Source organism: Lacerta agilis, chromosome 8 (genome assembly GCF_009819535.1).
Source record: "Lacerta agilis isolate rLacAgi1 chromosome 8, rLacAgi1.pri, whole genome shotgun sequence".
Lineage (NCBI taxonomy): Eukaryota > Metazoa > Chordata > Lepidosauria > Squamata > Lacertidae > Lacerta > Lacerta agilis.
In genome coordinates, this window is record NC_046319.1 from 3,008,829 (window position 1) to 3,017,758 (window position 8,930).

The 8,930-nt window shown below is 48.3% G+C and overlaps 1 long non-coding RNA gene across 1 annotated transcript; it reads left to right on the plus strand.

Annotated features, from left to right (window-relative positions):
• The first annotated feature begins 1,191 nt into the window (after positions 1 to 1,191).
• LOC117051252 lies at positions 1,192 to 1,677 on the plus strand. Its single transcript, XR_004427165.1, has 3 exons — positions 1,192 to 1,278; positions 1,393 to 1,469; positions 1,644 to 1,677. It is a non-coding gene; the product is annotated as an uncharacterized LOC117051252 (long non-coding RNA).
• The last annotated feature ends 7,253 nt before the right edge of the window (positions 1,678 to 8,930 follow it).

An 8,930-nucleotide genomic window follows, 5' to 3' on the forward strand; every position in this document is an offset into this window, starting at 1 on the left:
TTTGCAGGGCCGTAGTTTAAACAAAAACAAGATCCCCCAGCAGCAGCCCAGCGGTGCAGCCAACAAGCGGAGGTAAGCTGTGATCATTTGTGGCAGGGGAAGTGTTTCCTGGGATCTTGCTAGCTGGAGGAGGGAGGCCTGTTTTAGATATCCCTATCCTTTTATGGAGGGATGCGGGTGGCACTGTGGGTTAAACCACAGAGCCTAGGGCTTGCTGATTAGAAGGTCGGCGGTTCGAATCCCTGCGACAGGGTGAGCTCCCGTTGCTCGGTCCCAGCTCCTGCCAACCTAGCAGTTGGAAAGCACATCAAAGTGCAAGTAGATAAATAGGTACCGCTCCGTCGGGAAGGTAAACGTCATTTCCGTGTGCTTCCCTGGTTTCGCCAGAAGTGGCTTAGTCATGCTGGGCACATGACCCGGAAGCTGTACGCCGGCTCCCTCGGTCAGTAAAGCGAGATGAGCGCCGCAACCCCAGAGTTGTCCGCGACTGGACCTAATGGTCAGGGGTCCCTTTACAGGCAGAACCGTAGCTAAGGAGTGGCGAGGTGGGCCCCCGCCAGGGGCGCAGGTGAGGGGTGGGGCGCAAAATCGGCTCCTCCAGCCAATCAGACTAACAGAGCCTTTTTCTTCCTTAGGCGAGAGGCCGGCCAGAACGAAGGGGGAAAGGCTCCCACTTCAAGTAAGTGGCAATGTCCTATATTTTAGGAATGCTTCCTTCCCATGTCCCCCCTCCCTCGTGCGCCAGACTGGTGCTAGCATGGCTGGGAGCCAGGCGCTTGCTGATTCCTCCGTTTTTCTTTCCAGAGAGGGAGCCTTTCCCCACCGTTCACCGGTACTTCGTTCTGGCCAAATCCCTGGAGCGACGTGGCGAACATCAGGTACTGGGACTGAAGGAAGGAAGGGAGGGAGGGGTTCTTGTGGAATCAAAAATGGGGCGGTCATTTTGGGTCCGTCCCAGCCCCTTCTCCTAAGATGTCTTGCTTCCTCCACAGGGCCACGCCTCCAGGGATGAGGCTCCATCTCCGGCTCCCGGGGTGAAGAACGAAAGACCATCCCGGCGGTTCCCAGCCCCTGACCCACTCCCCCATCTCCATACGGGCATGGCCCCTTCCCGGCCCTACTTGGTGCAGAAGCAGCAGCCAAGGTTTCCCCCGATTAGAGGTACATCGAGAGTCGTTTCGGAGACCTTGGCTGCTGCTTCTGCGCCAAGCCGGCCGGGACACAGGCGAGATGCCCGTATGGAGGTGGAGGAGAAGCTGTGCCAACTAATAACATCAGGTAGGAGGAAATGCCCCCTTGCCAGGTCCCCCACCCTCCTGGCCCAGACTGGGGCTATTATAGCGTGGCTGGGAGCCAGGCGCCTGCTGATGTCTCCGTTTGTTTGTTTTGCAGCAAGGCAAAGGATCAGGCTGGGAGCCGCCGCATCCCGGGAGGGAATGGGGCCCAGACGAAGGCCTCTCGCCACAGAGGTAAGGAAACACACAAGGAGGGCCTGCAGGATCAGGCCAAGGGCTCGTCTGGTCCAGCCTCCTCTTCTCCCAGAGCCCAAGAGCCCTTTGCCCACCTCGGACTTCCTGCAAGAGCTTTTCTGAAGCTCTGTCCCTGGCGTTTGGTCTGTGACAAAGATTCCTTCTTTCTTGCAGGAACATCTCGCTGCACCGCTGCGGCTGCTGCAAAGACCCCCACCCAGAGAGTAGAGGTAAGAAGAAGGGGAAAGTTGCATGCAGCGGGGAGAACACCCTCTCAGTTGAGAGTCCGTGTTCATTCTGCGTTCTTAATTGGGATGGACAAAAGAGGGGAAGGTTGGGGATGACTGTTCTTGAAATTGAGATAGGGATCCCCTTTCCAGAGGATCTTGACTAACAGTTCTCTTTTTCTTTCATTTTCAGGAATTGACGTGGATCATCAGTATGTTCTTCATTTATTACATTATTATAATAAAGTATATAATTAAATCTACTTTATGTTGCATTTTGTGTTTATTCGATTTTATTTGTAGACTAAGAAGGTGGTGCTGTTGAGGTAGAAAGTAATGCAAAACGCTTTAACAATAATAACATCATCAACAACAACAACAACAACAACAACAACAACAACAATTTATTATTTGTACCCCGCCCATCTGGCTGGGCCACCCCTGCCACTCTGGGCGGCTTCCAAGAGAGAGTAAAAGTACATTAAAACATAAGTCATTAAAAACTTCCCTAAACAGGGCTGCCTTCAGATGTTGTTTATCCCTTTGATATCTGCTGGGAGGGCGTTCCACAGGGCGGGGGCCACTATCAAGAAGGCCCTCTGCCTGGTTCCCTGTAACTTGGCGTCTTGCAGTGAGGGAACCGCCAGAAGGCCCTCGGCGCTGCATCTCAAGGTCCAGGCAGAACGAAGGGGGTGGAGACGCTTCTTTGGGTATACAGCGCTGGATATGCTTAAGACGACCCTGCTAGTTGCCCAGACGAACAATTCTTGAGTCCCTTCTCCATCAGTTTCCTCCTACAAAAAGGCCCTTGTAATGGACACTTTTGCCATTGTATGGCCCCTTGGGCCTCTTGCCTTGCACTCAAGCCAAAAGGTTCCCCTTTGTCCTTATTCTCAAGCATTCCGATCATCCGATGTGGTCTCTCAAGAGTGCAGTAACTTCCTGAGCACAGTGCTCGTCTCTGCTGAGATTGATGCGGGCCATTAATTTCTACACTCTTGGCTTGCAGCCGTGTCCTGATATCCACATGGAACGCCTGCATTGCTCAGTATGATTTTCACATTCCCCCATTCGCAGCTCTGTTCCAAGCACATTTGTGTGGAAGAACGTCACAGGACAGCAACCTTCATTTCCCAGCCAATATCACTGCAACATGATACTGCTGTCTCCGAGTATAGTATTATAGGGGCAACAGACGGACTCACAAGAGGCTGAAGCGACCTGCCAATTGCTGAGCAGTTGTTCAAACCCAAAACACGTCCGAGGTGGACTTCAGCAACTACGACTTACTTGTGGGGGTGGGCAGGATTAAAAAAAAAAAGCATTGCTGACAGCAGGAGGATGAGGTACCCAAGGGAATAAATACCCTCCTGGTCCCCACCCAAAGTGGCTAATGGGATTCCAGTTTCCCTGCCCAACACACAAAGGAGGATGGTGGCCAAGGATAGACATTGAGGCACAGGGTAGTCTGCAAGTTTAGAGATACACACACCGCTCACCCAGATCCCTCACCCAGATTCCAGCTATTGTTTATATCCATCCCCAAACCTCATCTGATTTTCCCAAGGAAATAACTTCATGGCAGAAGGACGGAAGAATGCGCAATTTTGGAGCCAAACACCCCACGTGCAGAGGAGCTGGCGGATTAATGTGAAGAGTTGCAGGAGTTCCCTTCTGCAGGAACTAGAGCTGTGTGCAAATTCTCTCAAAGTTCTCTTATCCTATTTGTGGATGAAGAAATAGAGGTGGGGGAGAGAAGCTACCACCAGATTTCTTCAGGCGAAGGAGAAACTCTCCAATGGTGTCTTTAGCAGTGGCAGGAGCATGGCTTCTTTCTTTTTTTCCTACCATTACAGGTTGGGGGGGGGGTTAGTCTGGCTGATATCCATGGGTCCCTTTGAGTTCTTAGGGCCCTGTATATGTGAGGCTAAATATTTAAGAGGAAACCTGCTGAAACAGTGAAACCAGTTCCTTTGTTAACTGGCCAGCCAAGGCTCAAGTGCTGCATTTTACATGTCCTTGAGAGGGACAGATGTGTGGGCCTTTCCCCATCTCATCAGGCTAGAAGCCACATCATCCTATGATGGGGAACAATAGACCGTGGAGGACTGTGTGTCTGTGAGTTTGGGGTGATGCTGGAAGCTGGAGAGATGGAAGTGTCTTGCTTTGTACTGGACCCAAAGTTTTGACAAGAACTGTCGGAGTGTTAATGTTGTGAGCCCCTCCATCCCATGCTCAGGTTGTCTGTACAGTATACGTAAATAAATCCATATAGCCTAAAGACACCACAGCCTCCATAGATCTTTATTTCAAGGAACCGGAACTCTGGATGAGCACAGGCATCCCAGAAGTTTCTCACTGTTCAAATATTGAGGTGCATGCACAAGTAGTTGTTGGGAGCTTGTGGCTGCAAGTGACAGCAGCAACTGAGTTGGTAACCTGGGTCACCATTTCGCATCTTTCACAGTGCCCCAGACATAGCATCATTCCTGGGCATCACTGGGCAGGGTGGTACAGCAGCAACCAACACAAAATGGTAGAGAATGTTTGGGGGGGGGATTCTTCAAGGAGGCCTTTTCCTCTGTGACTGAGGGAGGGAAACCACCACTCAGAAATGTTTTTGGAGTAATTTTTTAATATATATATATTTAGAAAATTGGTTCAGTTCTAGTGGGAAGTCAGCTCATTTTCTCCATCTGCCCTTGCCCCCAGGATAGTTGTCCTCACCTCAATCTCAGGTGCGTTTCAACAGCCTTGGAGTGAACAGATAATGTATTTTGTTTCTGCTGTCCAGACCAGGTACGAAAAGCTGCATTTCCCCTGCATCTGAAGAACATAAGAAGAACCCTGCTAGATCAAGCCATAAAATCCCATCTAGTGCAGCATCCTGTTCCCAAAGTGGCCAACCAGATGCCTCTGGGAAGCCCACAAGCCAGACCTGAGCACAAAAGCACTCTCCATTTGTGATTCCCAGCAACTGGTATTCAGAGGTATACTTCCTCCAACCAAGGAGGTAGAACACCGCCTTTTCCTTCAGAGTCTATGAGTGGGGAGGAGGATGTGGTGAAAAACCTCTGCTTACAATGGATTTCCACCACAGGCAAACCTCTATTTGACTCGAAGAACAGCAGCAGGAGGAGAAATCAAGGAGCCCCCTCCATATAGCTGGATACAGAAGAACTGAAGAACAGAAAGCATTGATTGCAGGTTCATTCCAGTAATAACTCGCACAATCAATGGGAGAGCTGAACACGGCCAACACTTTGGAACAGCTCTTCATGAAACTCCCACCAGCAACTCAGCCCTTGCCCTTTAACCCAGCTAGCATTTGATGAATGGTTTCTATCATCAGGGAAACTGCACAGATTATAGCTCTTTTCAGACATCCAGAGTGGTTATAGCGAATGCACAGTGACAGCAAAACCCTCCCTGATCCATTGTGCTTTATTTCAATATCTGAAACAAGCCTACACATGTGCACGACAGGACTGTGTGCATTCATTTCCTAACAAATGAAAAACTGAAAGGAATGGGGACCACTCATTCCATTTGTTAGGAAACAAGTGTCCAAATAGTTATTAATTTCCATTTTATCCTAGGAGCCAAGGTGGGTTGAGGAGAAGGACTGCAGCTAAGTGAGACTATGTCCTTTTTAACATTCAAAAGTTCCCAGGGCCCGTCCCTGGCTGGCATCTTCTAGACCCTTGTCTGAAATCGTAGGAAGCCCCTACACAATGGAGCAGATGGAGTTAGATGGAGCAATAAACTGACTTGATAACATTACTGAGCTTGACCATCCATGAAGGGGCTTGTTTGTTTGGCAAAAACAAAAAACAAAAACAAACCCTTTTCAGATCCAAACTGGATGTCTGGAGAATAGAGAGATGCATAAGAATACAGCAGGTGTGGGTTAGGCTGTGGTCAGGGATAATGAGGATTTTAGCACAACAGCTTCTGGAGGGTCACAGATTCCCCATCTCTGGAATACAGAATGGCCAGACTAACTCTAGAGGAAGAAAGAAAAACCTACTAAATCTTAGGTTTTTAATCCAGAACCTTCTGGAACACTCCCAGTGCCCTCTGAATTATATAAAATAGGGATGCCAACTGTGTGAATTTAATCAATCCACCAAGAAGGCTTTGAACAACACCTGTTGTTACCACCACCACCTTTCCTTCTTCTGTTTCTTTCTTTCTTTTGTCCTCCTCCCTTTTCTCTCTCTTTCCATATAATAAAAATGTAAAAGTGTCATCACACAGCCCCCTTTGGAAGATTTGTAGTGCTGCATCACAACACAGGATTTGTATGAAGCCGGAGGAGCAAAAGAGAAGGCAAGTTGCACAACAGTGGCCATGGCATGGGAGCAAGAAGGGAAGAGAGGAGAAAGTTTGGTTCAAAACGACAGGAGAGGTCCTCCTTCACACAATGTATTTCATTCCTGGTACCATGTGGTCTTCAATACCAAGTTCCAAATTCAATGTAGCAATTTAGAACAGGTATTTTATTAATGAGCAAACACCCCCATACTTCTACTTCTACTTCTACTTCTTCTTCTTCTTCTTCTTCTTCTTCTTCTTCTTCTTCTTCTTCTTCTTCTTTCTTTGGCGATCACTTCTATCTGAGTAAGATTGTCTTCCATAAACATGGTTTTAAGAATGAGTCTGTAAGTGACTGTGGAAATCAATTCTGGAACGACATGTCCTTCCACAGTGGGGACATCCACTGAAGCTTACTGGCTGGTTTCCTCTTAAGATTAAAGGTAAAGGTACCCCTGACCATTAGGTCCAGTTGCAGACGACTCTGGGGTTGTGCACTCATCTCACTCTATAGGCCAAGGGAGCCAGCATTTGTCCGCAGACAGCTTCCGAGTCATGTGGCCAGCATGACTAAGCCGCTTCTGGCGAACACCGTTTACTTTCCCACCAGAGTGGTACCTATTTATCTACTTGCACTTGACGTGCTTTTGAACTGCTAGGTGGGCAGGAGCAGGGACCGAGCAAAGGGAGCTCACCCCATCGCGGGGATTCGAACCGCCGACTTTCTGATCGGCAAGCCCTAGGCTCTGTGGTTTAGACCACAGCGCCACCCATCTTAAAGATTATATTCACCTTAAAGGTCAGTAACATATATCATCATGGGGTGTGTGTGCAAAGCGGGGTGCAGAATAGGAGAGAGGAGGAGAAGTGGAAAGGGAGGTGGTCCGTGTGCAAGGCAGTGTTGGGAAAGGGAAGGGAAAGGAGGAGGAGGGAGAAAATGAGCAGAGGAGGAGGCTTGGGAATGAGGATGAAGATGAAAAGGGACTGCAAAACAGGAGGAGATGGTGGCTTCATAACTGGTAGGTGAAAATGGTGCTTAGGATTTGCAATGTGTGTGAAGAGGAAAGTGCAGGAGATTACCATGGAGGTGGTCTGTGTATGACAGAGTGGGTACAAAAAGGAGGAGGGAGGCATGGACTTGGGGGTGAAAACAGGGGTGCAAAGTGGGACTGCGGAATAGAAGAGAGCAGTGGCTTCAGCAATGGGTTTAGGAAGGGAAAAGCACGCTTAGTAGTTGTCATGGGACGGGGAGGGACTTAATGGGGGGGTGGCGAGGGGACAATCAAAGCAAGCGGTGGCACAGTCCCTAGTACAATATAATATATTAAAGACGGGTGGGGTATGAGGAAGTGAGGCTTGCTTGCTCATGTATAAAATCAACTCCCCCCCAAAAAAAAAATTAACTAAAAACGTGTCCTATTTAATTAAAGAAGCGGAAGGCAATTGAATGCTGCCAGATTCTCTGACCGATGGAAATGGACTGGCTAATGAGGTCTTCCACTTACCTCTCACGGCCAACTGCAAAGCAAGCTTCCCCCACAGTTGCTTTGATAGTGGAACAAGAAGGGCTGCCTGGTTATCACCATCATTTACTAGAGGGAGGATTTATGGAGGCACAAGACACTGAGATGGGCAGACACGGGGCTCGTGGGGCCTGCTTGTTTTGTCTTACTAGGCCCCCAGAGCTGATTGCAAAATACTGGTGGGGGGGGGTGGGGGGGTGGAGCCAGACACACTATAGTGGCTCAGGGGGAGGAGCCAGACAGGTACTTATTGCCATGCACTGGAATGGCCCATCACAAATCTACACCTGAATGATTATACATCAGATTTTCAAACAATAAAACAAGCTAGCAGAGCTGACCAGAAACCTGTTGAAAGACAATGAATAGTCATGTTTTTTCCCTGGTGCGGAACATTTACGATCTACCTCAGCGGGCTTTCCTTTTATTTTCACTTGTAATTCTTAAGAAACAGCAAATTGTGCCTGCCTTTCTTTTAAAGAAAGGATGTGTGGGGGGGGGGGTGAGTCTTTCATTTTATATAACAAATAAGGAAAAGTATAATTAACATGATTTAAGTCCAACAAGGCATGAATAAAAAATAATCATGATTACAGTGAAGAACTCACAACTTCACACTGCTTGTCATAGATATATGACAACATTGCAAATCAAACTCTCTTTGCTACCAAAATTAATAAAAATAATTATAGATCTGGATGGACTGCAAAATAAAATACAGTTCATTGTCTTCAGCAATAGAACTTCTTTTTTGCTTTAATAAAAGAAAAGCAAACCAGATTTCTAAAGAGACAAACCATTTAACAATGATACAAACACAACCCTACCCTACCCTACCCATCATTCTTTACATTCCCTGCCTTCGGGGGGGGGGGGGCGCACGCGGTGGATTAGATGATTCTTGGGACCCCCACCAACTCTACAATTCTATGATTCCATGACCATGTATATAGCACCCAAGATGACATCAGAACATACACCCAACCCCCATCAGCACAACCATTGACCTAGTACTGCCAGTCTCCAAGCACCATTACAGGCAAGGGTTTGGACTCCCATTATGAGCCTCACAAACCACAGTTTTAGGAGTGTGACACATAGAGGGGAGAAATGAGAAGGCACACAGCACAGCACCTACACAACTCCTTGGACAGCAGAGAGCACATATACTGCCACCCCAGGGCAAGGGTTCAAGTTCAAGACCTAGGCAGGAAGGAAAATGCCCTCTTGCCAAGTAGAGATGTCAGGAGGACACACGACATGGCAGGCAGCCACAGACACACAACAGCAGCCTAGCGGAGGCTCGATGCACAGGGAGAGGAGAAGCAGGAGATGGGAGTTCAGGCCCCACAAGGGAGGAAACCCCCCTTCACACATATATTTTGCATACCTTT